Below are 17392 nucleotides of genomic sequence, written 5' to 3' on the forward strand. Positions count from 1 at the left end.
TTGCCAGCGAGCACACCAATTTGTCTCATCATTCATCTTTGCACTGACGTATGCATTGACCTGATTACCTTTCATTATAACAACCCTTTTAAATAATTATCCACATCTAATTGTGTGATTAATCGGCACTCATCGAGGGTGGACGGTCCCCTTTCCTCTCCCTTATCTCTCCTGCTTGCTTCTTTGTCTTGTCACAACCCCCCCCCCCCAACCCAACGCCCTCGACGCTGCGAGATATCTCGAGATGTATATGTGCTTTACTATGGAGGTTTTATCCCGCTCCAGACTGGGCCCCCTTACAATCCCAGTCTAGATAGTATTTTTTTACTTATCTTTCCCTTGCGTTTGATCTTTTTCCCATCTTTTACGGGGCGCCTCGTGGCGACCCATCAGCGTTCCTGGGGCCGTACTTATCAAGCTTCTTAGAGTGCCATTTTACACTTAAGTCCTGAGAATTTGCAAAATTTAGTCCTACTCTCAAACTTAAGAATAAAAGCTTTTTATCAACGTTCTTAAGTCTAAGAATCACTCCTACTCTCCACGATATTTAAGAGACCTTCAGAGGTGTCTTAAGTGGTTAGGAGTTGCCAGCAGGGGGTGGCACTGAGGCGAGAGAGACGTGCGCGGACGTTCAGGGAACGGAACAATGTTTTGTTTTTTTTGATGACAAGCAGCTGATCAAACGGTATCGTTTAGACAGAGCGGATATTATTTTTGTCACAGATTTAACACTTTTTGATTCCTTGTTGATTTCTGCATGTGTCTGCAGTGGGCTAGTATATATAGAACCACCCACACCAGTTTCAAATTAGTTGCCTAATTAATGAATTGGAAAGAAAATGTTATGACAGTAGCGTATGTGTGTGGCCGTGAGGTGAGTGACGTCAGTGAGTGTGTGGGCGAGAGAAGAGAGGGAGCGGTAGCGTGAGTGCCGGCGGGGACTAGTTTGTTTTGTATTATTTTGTAGTTTATTGTCAAAATATACACTCCCATTGTCCACTTAAATATTTCCAAGATATTTCTTTATTCTTAGACAACGGATTCCCTTCCGTGATTGGTCATTTCTATGGACACAGAAATGACGTCACCTAAAATTGCGTTTACGGCACATAGTAATGTCGTAATTCAGCTCTGAGTGTGACACTTAAGATTCAGTCCTACACTTCACTGAAAGTGTGAGTAAGACGCTTGATAACTAACTTTTAAGTGCAGCTTTCAGCGAAGAATTTATTTACTCTTAAGTCAACTCTTAGCAGACTTCTTAGGAGTAATTCTAAGAAGCTTGATAAGTACGGCCCCTGTTCTGTAACCCTGTACACTGTTTGTTTTGTCCAATCTTGAACGGGTTTGTGCTGAAAACAAAGTTTCGTTGTACTTGTTGCAATGACAATAAAGACCTACCCCATCCTATTATCCCCATCCCATAGATACATGATTAATATGATAATTTCTGGTGATTGATCAAATGAGTTGACTCGTTATTTTTGACAGCCCTAATTTTAACTTCATTAAAACATAAATGTATTGACCATACTTTACAAAAACTTCAACCAGGATTTTAACTCCATACCTCCTATTTTATTAGACAAGCACTATTGCACGGCGCCACGACAGCTACTGGGACAGTGATTGGAGTGGGGTGGGGTGGAGTGGGCTGTTGGGTTTGGAATTGTTCATATGTTCTTATCAGTGATGGAGCAGGAAGCAGACAGGAATAGGTTTGTGGTCAAATTTCGTACGAAGCGCCCCATCATTCATTAATTCCGAAGTAACAAAGGTCTTAACTCATTCTCTTTCTATGCCACATCAATGTGTAATGTGCTCCCAACAGGTATTAAAGAAAGGGCATCTCTATCCTCCTTCAAAACCGCAATAAAAGTTCACCTCCAGGCAGTTACAACCCTAAATGCTAACAATCAAATGTAAACAATCAAATGCAGATTCTCTCTCTCTCTCTCTCTCTATGTCCACTACTTGATGTCCATATCCTAACCCCCCCCCCCCCCCCCTGATTGTAAATAATGTAAATAATTAATTGTGATTATCTTGTGTGATGACTGTATTATGATGATAGTATATATGATAGTATATATCTGTATCATGAATCAATTTAAGTGGACCCCGACTTAAACAAGTTGAAAAACTTATTCGGGTGTTACCATTTAGTGGTCCATTGTACGGAATATGTACTTCACTGTGCAACCTACTAATAAAAGTCTCAATCAATCAATCAAATTGACATTTTACATGCGCTTTTTCTCACAAAACTCATGAGTTTAGGGCAGACCTGGGGCCGTACTTATCAAGCTTCTTAGAATTACTCCTAAGAAGTCTGCTAAGAGTTGACTTAAGAGTAAATAAATTATTCGCTGAAAGCTGCACTTAAAAGTTAGTTATCAAGCGTCTTACTCACACTTTCAGCGAAGTGTAGGACTGAATCTTAAGTGTCACACTCAGAGCTGAATTACGACATTACTATGTGCCGTAAACGCAATTTTAGGTGACGTCATTTCTGTGTCCATAGAAATGACCAATCACGGAAGGGAATCCGTTGTCTAAGAAGAAAGAAATATCTTGGAAATATTTAAGTGGACAATTGGAGTGTATATTTTGACAATAAACTACAAAATAATACAAAACAAACTAGTCCCCGCCGGCACTCACGCTACCGCTCCCTCTCTTCTCTCGCCCACACACTCACTGACGTCACTCACCTCACGGCCACACACATACGCTACTCTCATAACATTTTCTTTCCAATTCATTAATTAGGCAACTAATTTGAAACTGGTGTGGGTGGCTCTATATATACTAGCCCACTGCAGACACATGCAGAAATCAACAAGGAATCGAAAAGTATTAAATCTGTGACAAAAATAATATCCGCTCTGTCTAAACGATACCGTTTGATCAGCTGCTCGTCATCAAAACAAAAAAAACATTGTTCCGTTCCCTGAACGTTGGCGCACGTCTCTCTCGCCTCAGTGCCATCCCCTGCTGGCAACTCCTAACCACTTAAGACACCTCTGAAGGTCTCTTAAATATCGTGGAGAGTAGGAGTGATTCTTAGACTTAAGAACGTTGATAAAAAGCTTTTATTCTTAAGTTTGAGAGTAGGACTAAATTTCGCAAATTCTCAGGACTTAAGTGTAAAATGGCACTCTAAGAAGCTTGATAAGTACGGCCCCTGGTGTTTTTTCATGTTTAGAGAGCTGTAGTAATGGTCAAAAAATATTTAGGAACTAGTCAACTATTTTTCTATGCTCTAACAATAAAAAATATTTAATATATTAATAACAATCCCACCAAATTTGTCGAAATTCGGGCCTGGAACAAATTATGGTTATGGTTTTAGTACATTTTAGACATGCATACAATTACACAATGGCACATCACATATTTCCAGTTTCTCATCACAGCATGTCTGAAAAGGAGTAGGAAGAAGCAGATTAATCCTCCCCGTTTATGTTTCACAGCAATTTCTAACACATTTGTTTGTTCACTTCCTGTACTCAATCCATAACACAAACAGATGATGCATGATAAATAAATGAGTGAGTAAATAAATAAACAAATAGTAATGTTCTCATGAATAAATAGTAAGGTAAGTTATGATTCACATAATGAGATGAATAAGATTTTCAAATTTTTCATAAGGTTCAAGATGTTTACCAGGATTATTCTTCCTTATACTTTGTAAATGCTTTGAGTTTGAACAGTTTCCTATAGTAGATCATATCATTACATTGTAGGGTTGTACGCTATACCGGTATTAGTATAGTACCGTGATACTAATTAACCATATTCGGTACTTTACCGCCTCTGAAAAGTACCGTCAATATTTTTTGGCATCACATCTTCTTTAATTAAAAACAAAACGTATATTATGTTTATAAAGTCAGGAAATATGTCCCTGGACACATGAGGACTTTGAATATGACCAATGTATGATCCTGTAACTACTTGGTATCGGATTGATACCCAAATGTGTGGTATCATCCAAAACTAATGTAAAGTATAAAACAACAGAAAAATAAGTGATTATTACATTTTAACAGAAGTGTAGATAGAACATGTTAAAAGAGAAAGTAAGCAGATATTAACAGTAAATGAACAAGTAGATTAATAATTCATTTTCTACCACTTGTCCTTAATAATTTTGACAAAATAAAGAATGGAAAATGACACAATATGATACTGCATACGTCAGCAGCTAAATTAGGAGTCTCTGTTTGCTTACTTACTACTAAAAGACAAGTTGTCTTGTATGTTCACTATTTTATTTAAGGACTTAACTGCAATAAGAAACATATGTTTAATGTACCGAAAGATGTTTTGTTAAAATAAAGCCAATAAGGCTATTTTTTGTGGTCCCATTTATTTAGAAAAGTACCGAAAAGTACCAAAAAGAATCAAAATAATGTTGGTACCGGTATCGGTACCAAAATATTGGTATCGGGACAACACTAGTACATTGTTTGACTTCTTTGCTTAATCTATTACTTCATTTAAATCCACATACTGATATTCTAAAAGTCTTAAGTGTGCATGCACATTTTTTTTGTTATATTTTATACAATATACTCCTGCTTTGTTGAGAAGAATTGTTGTACATTCTTGGGTAGCAAGCTATAGTTTGCTTTGTGCTTAATGTTGGCTGTTGAATCCAGCCACTTTACTGGAGATGACAAGTGAAACTTGTGAAAAATTTCTCTCCTTTTTTAACGATAAGGTTGCTTTTATTCGGGCAAATCTTTCTCGCTCTCCATTGAGTTTTAATGTGGCCACTCAGTGCTCGGCTGTGTTTAGTCACTTTGAGCCTGTGTCCATGCCTGAGCTTACAGGAATAGTCCACAAACTGAAACCCTCGTCCTGTCCCACAGACCCCGTCCCCCCTCGCTTTTTTAAAGAAATCTGGGACACTATTGACTTGTCTGTTAAGGACATCATCAACAGCAGCTTGATTTCTGGCTGTGTCCCCTCTTTTTGTAAAAGAGCTGTTGTCGAGCCTTTGATTAAAAAAACGGGTCTCGATCCAACAAGTTTGTCAAATTATCGGCCCATTTCCAAGTTACCTTTTGTGTCAAAAATTCTGGAGAAATGTGTTTTAGCGCAACTGCAGCCTTTTTTAGATGAAAATAGCACTTTAGATCCATTTCAGTCTGGATACAAGGCTTTGCACAGTACTGAATCTGCACTTTTAAAGGTTTTTAATGACTTGCTTTTAAAGGCCTACTGAAAGCCACTACTACCAACCACGCAGTCTGATAGTTTATATATCAATGATGAAATCTTAACATTGCAACACATGCCAATACGGCCGGGTTAACTTATAAAGTGACATTTTAAATTTCCCGCTAAACTTCCGGTTCGAAACGCCTCTGAGGGTTGACGTATGCGCGTGACGTCAATCATTGAAACGGAAGTATTCGGACACCATTGAAGTCAATACGAAATAGCTCTGTTTTCATCTCATTATTCCACAGTATTCTGGACATCTGTGTTGGTGAATCTGTTGCAATTTGTTCATTGCATTATGGAGAAAGAAGCTGAGCAAGCAAAGAAGAAAGTTGTCGGTGCGAAGTGTCTATTTTGCGAGGGAAGTCAGCAACAACACGTACACAGCCGGCGCTTCTTTGTTTACATTCCCGAAAGATGCAGTCAAGATGGAAGAACTCGGACAACAGAGACTCTTACCAGGAGGACTTTGATTTGGATACACAGTTGCGATAACGTGAGTACACAGCTGCGCTTCCAAACATTTGATCGCTTGCTATAACTAGCTCGAGCTAGTAGCTAGGAGCTAGGAGCTAGCATTAGGATTAATTTGTGGCATATTAAATATAAGCCTGGTTGTGTTGTGGCTAATAGAGTATATACATGTCTTGTGTTTATTTACTGTTGTAGTCATTCCCAGCTGAATATCAGGTCCCACCCGCGCGCTTCCAAACATTTGATTGCTTGCCCGTACGTGCGTGTCATGTACGTAACCTTGATTAAATATATAAGCTTTATGAACCTTGGGTTAGGTGAACGGTTGTTTGGGCTGAGTGAGTGTGTGTGTTATGCAGGTGTTTGAATTGTATTGGCGGGTTATATATACGGGATCCCGTCCATATTACCCGCTCGAGTTATAACTAGCTCGAGCTAGTAGCTAGGAGCTAGCATAACAAACACCTAGGTGTTTTTATGCGGGATTAATTTGTGGCATATTAAATATAAGCCTGGTTGTGTTGTGGCTAATAGAGTATATATATGTCTTGTGTTTATTTACTGTTGTAGTCATTCCCAGCTGAATATCAGGTCACCCCCGGCTCTCACAGCATCTTCCCTATCTGAATAGCTTCAACTCCCCACTAGTCCTTCACTTGCACTTTACTCATTTAAAAATCTTTCATCCTCGCTCAAATTAATGGGGAAATCGTCGCTTTCTCGGTCCGAATCTCTCTCACTTCATGCGGCCATCATTGTAAACAATAGGGAACTTTGCGTATATGTTCAATTGACTACGTCACGCTACTTCCGGTACGGGCAAGCTTTTTTTTATCAGATACCAAAAGTTGCGATCTTTATCGTCGTTGTTCTATACTAAATCCTTTCAGCAAAAATATGGCAATATCGCGAAATGATCAAGTATGACACATAGAATAGATCTGCTATCCCCGTTTAAATAAAAAAAATTCATTTCAGTAGGCCTTTAATGTCTGATTCTGGTAGCTCTGCCATTTTAGTGCTTTTAGATCTTACAGCTGCCTTTGATACTGTCCACCACACAATTCTTTTAGACTGCCTGAGAGACTGTGTGGGTGTCAGGGGGACTACATTAGAGTGGTTCAGATCCTACCTGTCAGAGAGGTCCTTCTCTGTCAGGCTGGGGGACGCCACCTCTTCTTCTGCTCCGCTTTACTGTGGTGTCCCCCAGGGATCCATTCTAGGCCCCATCCTGTTTTCCTTGTACATTCTCCCTCTTGGAGAGATTTTTAAGAAACATGGAGTGTCTTATCACTTTTATGCAGATGACTGACAAATGTATGTGCCAATTTGAAAAGGCCACGGCCCCCTGACACCCCTTCTCAACTGTCTATGTGACGTCAAGGCTTGGTTAGCCCAGAATTTTTTAATAATGAATGAGGGAAAAACGGAAATTTCAGTTTTTGGTCCGGCCCTCACTGACTTGGGACCATTGCAAAATCATGTGCGTCCCAAAGTCACCAGCCTTGGCGTCACTTTAGACAGCCATTTTAAATTTGACAAACAAGTCAATGGCGTTTTAAAATCGTGTTTTTATCATCTTCGTCTTTTAGCAAAGGTAAAACCATTTTTATCTTTTAACCTTTTTGAACAAGTCGTGCATGCTTTTATTTCAAGTGGCCTGGACTACTGCAATGCACTTTATGCTGGCATTAGCCAAAAAGCTCTCTCCCGGTTGCAGTTAGTCCAGAACGCGGCAGCACGACTTTTAAACAGGGGCCAGGAAACGTGAGCATATAACCCCAATTCTTCGGAGTTTGCACTGGCTCCCTGTTCATTTTAGAATTGATTTTAAATCCTTGCTGTTTGTTTTTAAAGCTTTACATGGACTGGCACCTCAGTATATCTCGGACCTCATCCAAATTTACACACCTGCGCGCGCTCTGAGGTCCGAGAGCCAGCTCCAGCTCGTGGTGCCCAGGACGAGACTTAAAACCAGGGGAGACAGGGCCTTCTCTGTGGTCGGCCCTAAGCTCTGGAACACTCTGCCCCTCCATGTTCAAACTGCTCCCACAGTGGAGTGTTTTAAGTCTCGTCTTAAGACCCACTTTTATTCTTTGGCTTTTAACACTACGTGAGTTGTGTGGTCTTCTGTCCTCTGTTGTCCTGTGTGTTTTTTTTAAATAAATTTTGATGTCTATTTTACTGTTTTAATTGGTTTTACCCTTTAAAAATGGCTTTTAAGCATATTTATTTTTTATATTGTCTCTGTATTGGTTTTCTATTCATTTATTCTTTGTTTTTATTCAGTCATTGGTGTAGCATAATATTGTTTTTAATATTGTTTTTAATATTGTTTTTAACATGGCTGTGCAGCACTTTGGAAGCATTCTTGTTGTGTAAATGTGCTATATAAATAAAGTGGATTGGATTGGCTGTTTAAAAAAAAGTTGTTATTTTCTAACCTTTACAGTATTTTACCAGGAAAGATCAAATGAGAACAGCGTGAATGTTGTTCGGATGGTATTCCGAACGCAAGGCACTTATTTCTTATTTATGCATCTTTTGTCCTGCTGAGACTCGGTTTCGATTTTCCCCGAGCAGGATCAATAAAGCCTATCGTGTCCAATGCTGTCTTATATCAACTTAATTTTCTTTTTTTTTTTTAAATTGCATTCAATCTCATCTGCACTTTAGTTTCATCGGTGTGCTAAAGCAACTCACGGTGTGAGACCTTTCCACTTTACAGACTATTTCCTCCTGACAATCTTTAAGGCATCAGGTGACTTGTTCTAGAACAGGGGTCACCAACGTGGTGCCCGCGGGCACCAGGTAGCCCGTAAGGACCAGATGAGTAGCCCGCTGGCCTGTTCTAAAAATAGCTCAAATAGCAGCACTTACCAGTGAGCTGCCTCTAGTTTTTAAATTGTATTTATTTACTAGCAAGCTGGTCTCGCTTTGCCCGACATTTTTAATTCTAAGAGAGACAAAACTCAAATAGAATTTGAAAATCCAAGAAAATATTTTAAAGACTTGGTCTTCACTTGTTTAAATAAATTAATTATTTTTTTTACTTTGCTTCTTATAACTTTCAGAAAGACAATTTTAGAGAAAAAATACAACCTTAAAAATAATTTTAGGATTTTTAAACACATATACCTTTTTACCTTTTGAATTCCTTCCTCTTCTTTCCTGACAATTTAAATCAATGTTCAAGTAATTTTTAGTTTTTTTTATTGTAAAGAATAATAAATACATTTTAATTTAATTCTTCAATTTAGCTTCTGTTTTTTCGACGAAGAATATTTGTGAAATATTTCTTCAAACTTATTATGATTAAAATTCAAAAAAATTATTCTGGCAAATCCAGAAAATCTGTAGAATCAAATTTAAATCTTATTTCAAAGTATTTTGAATTTCTTTTAAAATTTTTGTTCTGGAAAATCTAGAAGAAATAATGATTTGTTAGAAATATAGCTTGGTCCAATTTGTTATATATTCTAACAAAGTGCAGATTGGATTTTAACCTATTTAAAACATGTCATCAAAATTCTAAAATTAATCTTAATCAGGAAAAATTACTAATGATGTTCCATAAATTATTTTTTTAATTTTTTCAAAAAGATTCGAATTAGCTAGTTTTTCTCTTCTTTTTTTCGGTTGAATTTTGAATTTTAAAGAGTCCAAATTGAAGATAAACTATGTTTCAAAATTTAATTGTCGTTTTTTTTTCGTGTTTTCTCCTCTTTTAAACCGTTCAATTAAGTGTAAATATCATTAATTATTAATAATAACATAGAGTTAAAGGTAAATTGAGCAAATTGGCTATTTCTAGCAATTTATTTAAGTGTGTATCAAACTGGTAGCCCTTCGCATTAATCAGTACCCAAGAAGTAGCTCTTGCTTTCAAAAAGGTTGGTGACCCCTGTTCTAGAAGCAGCCAGCAGCAGAGAGATTGTGTCGCTAAAACATACTTGGAAAGTTTTAGTGCTGCTGATTGAACGCTTGCGCCTCCAGAATGTAGCACACACCAATTTAATTCAAGTCAAATGTCTGCTATGAACGTAGTGCAACACACGGTGTAGCGCTGATATGGATAAACAACAAATAAAATAGTTTTCACATGAACTCTCGCGGGGAGCCCTGCAAATGATTCACTTTCTGTTTAGAGTAAAGCATAAATATTAATAGATGTTTCATCATTTTTCTCCCCTCCAAACAAAGTTCAAAGGCCTTCAACAGCGTGGTGGAGTGCAGAGTGCTGCCAGGAGGGTCATGTGGTGTCCCTGCTGTGTGTTATTTGAAGGCAGTAGAACACAGGTGCCCAAAGTGTGTCCAGGGGCCATTTGTTGCCCACTCTTGTTTTTACTGGTTGAAGGCATTTTTTTTTAAAATATGCTGAAACTGTTTCCATCAGGGTATTACACTGCAGATTCACATACCGATCAACCATGAGTCAGATTGGCCGATACGGATTGCATGTATTAGTTGTAAAAAAAATGTTAATGTATTTATGGCTAGTGCTACTGACAATGCAACAATATCAACACTAGAGATGTCCGATAATATCGGCCGATAAATGCTTTAAAATGGAATATCGGAAATTATCGGTATCGGTTTCAAAAAGTAAAATTCATGACTTTTTAAAAAACGCCGCTGTACGGAGCGGTAAGTACAGAGCAGTTGCGTCTCCAAGTCAGCAGCCCCTCCCCTCTCCCTTCTCCCACACACAACACAGGAGTTGACGACTGCAGCATGAGAGGTTTCCTGGCGACCTCATCAAACCGCCGCACGCGGAGCATAACAATGACAAGAGTGTGTTGTTGCCGGTGCTGTAGCCGTCGCTAACAAGTTTGGTTTAGTCTTTATTTGAAGGGACAATGCACAGAAACATTAAGTTCAAAGGCAGATATGTTCTGTACCAGATTATAGTTAAGCGCTTTTCTCTAGTGACTCAAAGTGCATTACATAGTGAAACACAATATTTAAGTTACATTTAAACCAGTGTGGGTGGCACTGGGAGCAGTGGGTGTCTTGCCCAAGGACACAACGGCAGTGACTAGGATGGCAGAAGCAGGGATCGAACCTGAAACCCTCAAGTTGCAGACACGGCCGCTCTACCAACCGAGCTATACCGCCCCTATAATAAAATACATATATACTGTATATATACATATACATATATACATATATATATATATATGTCTTAATTAGATTATCCAAAAAATAGTGCTCGATACCGTGGTAGAGCGTAATATGTATGTGTGGGGAAAAACCACAAGACTATTTCATCTCTACAGGCCTGTTTCATGAGGGGTTTTCCTCAATCTCCTGAGGATGAGGAAAACCCCTCATGAAACAGGCCTGTAGAGATGAAATAGTCTTGTGATTTTTTCCCACACATACATACATACATATATATATATATATATATATATATATATATATATATATATATATATATATATATATATATATATATATATATATATATATATATATATATATATATATATATATATATATATATATATATATATATATATATATATATATATATAAAATATTGATGTAAGTTAACCACTCCAGTATCAATCATAAACTGACTGATACTACCCTTGGTATTGAATAAATGTATCAAAACATTGCCGGCATTCATATTATTTCATATTTGAACCGAAAAGGTACGAAGTCTCGGTACTTGGGAATCTATATTAGTACCAATTTTTGGTATATTTGTGTGGGTTCAAATAATAATGATTGTAAAAATAAAAACATTTTTATTTAACATTCAACACTGAGCTGTGCTGTCCAGTTGTTATCTTGTTTTCTTACACGGATGTGTCTCATTTGCAAATACAATATAATATAGTAGACTTTGCATGCAGTTACTAAGTCGAATGTGCCAGTCTGTCATGATCCATTGCTCGGATCATGTTTTATTTTAGTTTGACTCTCTTAGTTCTTTTTTCAGCACCCCTGGGTTTGTGTTTTAGTTGCCATGGGTGCTGATTTTCACCGGCATCTGATTTGTGTTTGGGATGCTCACCTGCTTCCGGGCACATATCAGAGAGCTATTTATTCCTGCTTTTCGCCACACTCAGTCTGGCTGTCTTGTTTGCTCCGTGCAACAAGTTATGTGTGAATACCTTTGAGATTCATGTTTTAGGACTAAGCTTCGCCATAGCTTCCCATGCTATCGTCATGCTTTTCTGTTTACTTTGTATTTCCTGGCTGATTTATGGTAAATAAATCATTGCCTGCACTCTGCCTCCGGAGTTCCGTCTGCATCCTGGGAAAACGGTCTTGTCTTTTGTTTATACCGTAATTATTAGGGCCCGCACGGCCCATTGTAAAAGGAATCCCAACGGGATTCCTTTTACAATGGGACGAAAGGACCTATTGTTATTATAAGGTTTTATTATTATTATTATTATAGCGGCCGCCTCTTCGAGCTGCAATTTGACCCACTTAATATGCTTCAAAACTCACCATATTTGACACACACATCAGGACCTGCGAAAATTGCCATCTAATAAAAAAAAACAACCTCAAAACCCAAAATTGCGCTCTAGCGCCCCCTAGGGGAAAAAAACTGCCTGTAACTCCCACTAGGAAGGTCGGAGAGACATGAAACAAAAACCTCTATGTAGGTCTCACTTAGACCTACATTTCATAAGTTGACATCCTCAGGCAAAAAGCAACAGGAAGTTGGCAATTCCCCCTTCAAGACAAAAAATGACTAAAAACCGTCACTTTTGCCTCTTTGACCTGTAATTTGACCCCCTTAAAATGCTTCAAAACTCACCAAACTTTACACACACATCAGGACTGGTAGAAATTGCGATCTAATAAAAAAAACGAACCCCAAAACTTAAAATTGCGCTCTAGCGCAATTTTTGAATAAGACACAGACAAAACTGCTCCTCAGAGGAAAACACAGACAAAACTGCTTGTAACTTCCGGTAGGAACGTCTTAGTGACATGAAAGAAAAACCTCCATGTAGGTCTCACCTAGACCTACATTTCATTCTTTGACACCCTTCAGCAAAAATCAACAGGAAGTTTGCAATCCCCCCTTCAAAACTAAATTTTTGTAAAAACCAGTCACCAAACATCAAACATTATCTCCTCTGAGCGCGTTTGTCGTTTCGGCTTCAAACTAGTTGTAGTTATTATTGATTTTAAAGTGTATCTTAGTTGTATTTTTCATTACCACATTAGGCGGTGTTGAAATCATTCATGGTGGAGAGAATTATAAATCTTGAAAAAAATGAGCCCGATAGCTGAAGAGGGCACTCAACATGTAGATTTGTGCTTCTGCTTGAGGATGACACATGTTGTTGCTCAGGAGTCCACTACGGACTGACATGAACCTCTCTGCGGCCAGAAACAGAAACAAAGCAAAAGTTAGATCAACACATTGCCTCCCATTGACGCGAAATCGCATCAACCAGTCTTTTCGCGTTTTTATCAAAGTAAACACTTTGTCGCGGCCTGTGACTTTGAATGGGACGTCCACATCAATCAAAAAAATCACGTCATCAGCATCCATCCATCCATTTTCTACCGCTTATTCCCTTCGGGGTCGCGGGGGGTGCTGGAGCCTATCTCAGCTGCATTCGGGCGGAAGGCGGGGTACACCCTGGACAAGTCGCCACCTCATCACAGGGCCAACACAGATAGACAGACAACATTCACACTCACATTCACACACTAGGGACCATTTAGTGTTGCCAATTAACCTATCCCCAGGTGCATGTCATTGGAGGTGGGAGGAAGCCGGAGTACCCGGAGGGAACCCACGCAGTCACGGGGAGAACATGCAAACTCCACACAGAAAGATCCCGAGCGCAAGATTGAACCCAGGACCTTCGTATTGTGAGGCAGACGCACTAACCCCTCTGCCACTGTGCTGCCATTATATGTTTTAGCAAGGGTTCTGTCCCATCATAAACAAGAACTGTTGTCCCTACAGTTTACATAATCTGCAATGTCGCTGTGTTATGTCATTTTTGCAGTGATGTTGTGTTTTCAAAAAAATTTTATTTTGTTAAATGTTGTTTCAGAGGTATTTATCTGAAAGACAGTTTTGCCCTTGAGGCCACTACAAAAAAACGTTATATTCACAACCATAGAAGAGTGAATTAAATACCTGAAAGGGAGCAGGACCTTCAAGGCCTACTGAAATTTAAAAAAAATATATAAACGGGGATAACTATTAACTATGATGCGTTCAGTTTATCGCAACATCTAGCAAACAATCGGACAATTCCCGTCGTATCAATTCCTAGATATGGTCGAAACTATTTAAAGTGCACTACGCATAATAAACGCAACATTATTAATATTGCTACTTCGGATAATTTCAACAAACAATCCTCAAAACAGCCCACTACCTATAATATAGGCTTTTTAAACATAAGTTCATTATCTTCCAAAACGTTATTAGTTAATGAGGTCATTAGAGACAACAAACTTGACGTCGTTGGTCTCACCGAGACCTGGCTCAAACCAGACGATTTTTTTGCGCTAAATGAGGCATCTCCTCCTAACTATACCAATGCACATGTTGCCCGTCCTCTTAAAAGGGGAGGGGGTGTCGCACTAATATACAATGAAAACTATAATTTTACACCTAACCTAAATAATAAATATAACTCGTTTGAGGTGCTCACTTTGAGGTTTGTCACACCGCTGCCTCTCCACCTGGCTGTTATCTACCGCCCCCTGGGTTCTATTCGGACTTCATCAGTGAATTCTCAGAGTTTGTTGCTGATCTAGTGACGCACGCCGACAATATAATCATAATGGGGGACTTTAATATTCATATGAATACCCCATCGGACCCTCTATGCGTGGCGCTCCAGACTATAATTGATAGCTGTGGTCTTACACAAATAATAAATGAACCCACGCATCGCAACGGTAATACGATAGATCTAGTGCTTGTCAGGGGTGTCACCACCTCTAAAGTTACGATACTCCCGTACACTAAAGTAATGTCCGATCATTACCTTATAAAATTCGAAGTTCTGACTCATTGTCAACAAACTAATAATAATAATAATAACTATTATAGCAGCCGCAACATTAATGCTGCCACAACGACGACTCTTACTGACCTACTGCCTTCGGTAATGGCACCATTCCCAAATTATGTGGGCTCTATTGATAACCTCACTAACAACTTTAACGACGCCCTGCGCGACACCATTGATAGTGTAGCACCGCTAAAGCTAAAAGGGGCCCCTAAAAGGCGTACCCCATGGTTTACAGAAGAAACTAAATCCCAGAAATTATCATGTAGAAAGCTGGAACGCAAATGGTGTGCGACTAAACTTGAGGTTTTCCATCAAGCATGGTGTGATAGTTTAATAACTTATAAACGCATGCTTACCTCAGCTAAAGCTAAATATTACTCAAATCTCATCCCCCTCAACAAAAATGATCCTAAATTTTTGTTTAGTACAGTAGCATCGCTAACCCAACAAGGGACTCCTCCCAGTAGCTCCACCCACTCAGCAGATGACTTTATGAATTTCTTTAATAAGAAAATTGAAGTCATTAGAAAAGAGATTAAAGACAATGCATCTCAGCTACAACTGGGTTCTATTAACACAAATACGACTGTATATACGACGGACATTGCCCTCCAAAATAGTTTCTCTCTCTTTGATGAAATAACATTGGAGGAATTGTCAAAATGTGTAAATGGGACAAAACAAACAAAACAAAGGATAGCCAGAAGATCAACAATACTACCAAACTCTGGACATGTAACCACACGGTTAATGCTTTCCAGCTTGGCGAAGCTTAGCAATGCTGTTGCTAACGACACCATTGAAGCTAACTTAGCTAGGGAACCTCGACAGAGCTATGCTAAAAACATTAGCTCTGCACCTACGCCAGCTCTCATCTGCTCATCACGACCCGTGCTCACCTGCGTTCCAGCGATCGGCGGTACGACGAAGGACTTCACCTGATCACCGATGCGGTCGGCGGCCCGGAGACGGAGGAAGTCAAGGTGAGGTCGTTCGGCTAGCGCGTCTGCTATCCTCAAAGTCCTCCTGGTTGTGTTGCTGTAGTCCCCCGCTAATACACCGATCCCACCTACAACTTTCTTCTTTGCAGTCTCCATTGTTCATTAAACAAATTGCAAAATATTCACCAACATAGATGTCCAGAATACTGTGGAATTTAGCAATGAAAACAGACGACTTAAGCTGGCGACGGACCTATTCCAAGATGTCTGATTCAACTGTTTACATCACGCGCATACGTCATCTTATCTACACGGAAGTGTCACGGGAATTTTAAAATGTCACTTTATAAGTTAACCCGGCCGTATTGGCATGTGTTGCAATGTTAAGATTTCATCATTGATATATAAACTATCAGACTGCGTAGTAGTGGCTTTCAGTAGGCCTTTAAGACTTACTGACATTCAGAACTGGAAGCTAATTAATTTAAAAGCAGTGTGTACAGATGACAATCAAGCTTACGCTATTCAAAGATGTATTAGATGTGTTCTGTTTACTTACCTTGAAGAAAAATCTTAGCAATATGTGACGTGGTCGAGAAGGCATGATGATGCGCGGATTGTTCTTCCGAGATGCAGCAGAAACTCCGGAGACAAGGTGCAGGTAAGAGAATGATTTAATGTCCATAAATCAGGCAGGAACAAACACAAGGGGAGCGCGTGCCTAGCACAAGGAAAGCTAACGGAGTAGCTAACACGAAAACACATACCGTATTTTTCGGACTATGAGTCTTTTTTTTTTTCATAGTTTGGCCGGGGGTGCGACTTATAGTCAGGAGCGACTTATGTGTGAAATTATTAACACATTAGCGTAAAATATCAAATATTATTGATCTCATTCACGTAAGAAACTAGACGTATAAGATTTCATGGGATTTAGCGATTAGGAGTGACAGATTGTTTGGTAAAGGTATAGCATGTTCTATATGTTATAGTTATTTGAATGACTCTTACCATAATATGTTACGTTAACATACCAGTTGGTTATTTATGCCTCATATAACGTACACTTATTCAGCCTGTTGTTCACTATTCTTTAGACATTTTAAATTGCCTTTCAAATGTCTATTCTTGGTGTTGGCTTTTATCAAATAAATTTACCCCAAAAATGCGACTTATACTCCAGTGCGACTTATATATGTTTTTTTCCTTCTTTATTATGCATTTTCGCCCGGTGCGACTTAAACTCCGGGGCGACTTATAGTCGGAAAAATACGTTAAGTCAAAGCATTAGCTCAAGAAACACACGGAACTACCGTAACGGGAAAAGCTCTCTGATTAGTGCTCGGAAACAGGTGAGCGTCCATCCATTTTCTACCGCTTATTCCCTTCGGGGTCGCGGGGGGCGCTGGAGCCTATCTCAGCTACAATCGGGCGGAAGGCGGGGTACACCCTGGACAAGTTGCCACCTCATCGCAGGGCCAACACAGATAGACAGACAACATTCACACTCACATTCACACACTAGGGCCAATTTAGTGTTGCCAATCAACCTATCCCCAGGTGCATGTGTTTGGAGGTGGGAGGAAGCCGGAGTACCCGGAGGGAACCCACGCAGTCACGGGGAGAACATGCAAACTCCACACAGAAAGATCCCGAGGCCGGGATTGAACTCACGACTACTCAGGACCTTCGTATTGTGAGGCAGACGCACTAACC

This window comes from Entelurus aequoreus, linkage group LG16 (genome assembly GCF_033978785.1).
Source record: "Entelurus aequoreus isolate RoL-2023_Sb linkage group LG16, RoL_Eaeq_v1.1, whole genome shotgun sequence".
NCBI classification, from domain to species: domain Eukaryota; kingdom Metazoa; phylum Chordata; class Actinopteri; order Syngnathiformes; family Syngnathidae; genus Entelurus; species Entelurus aequoreus.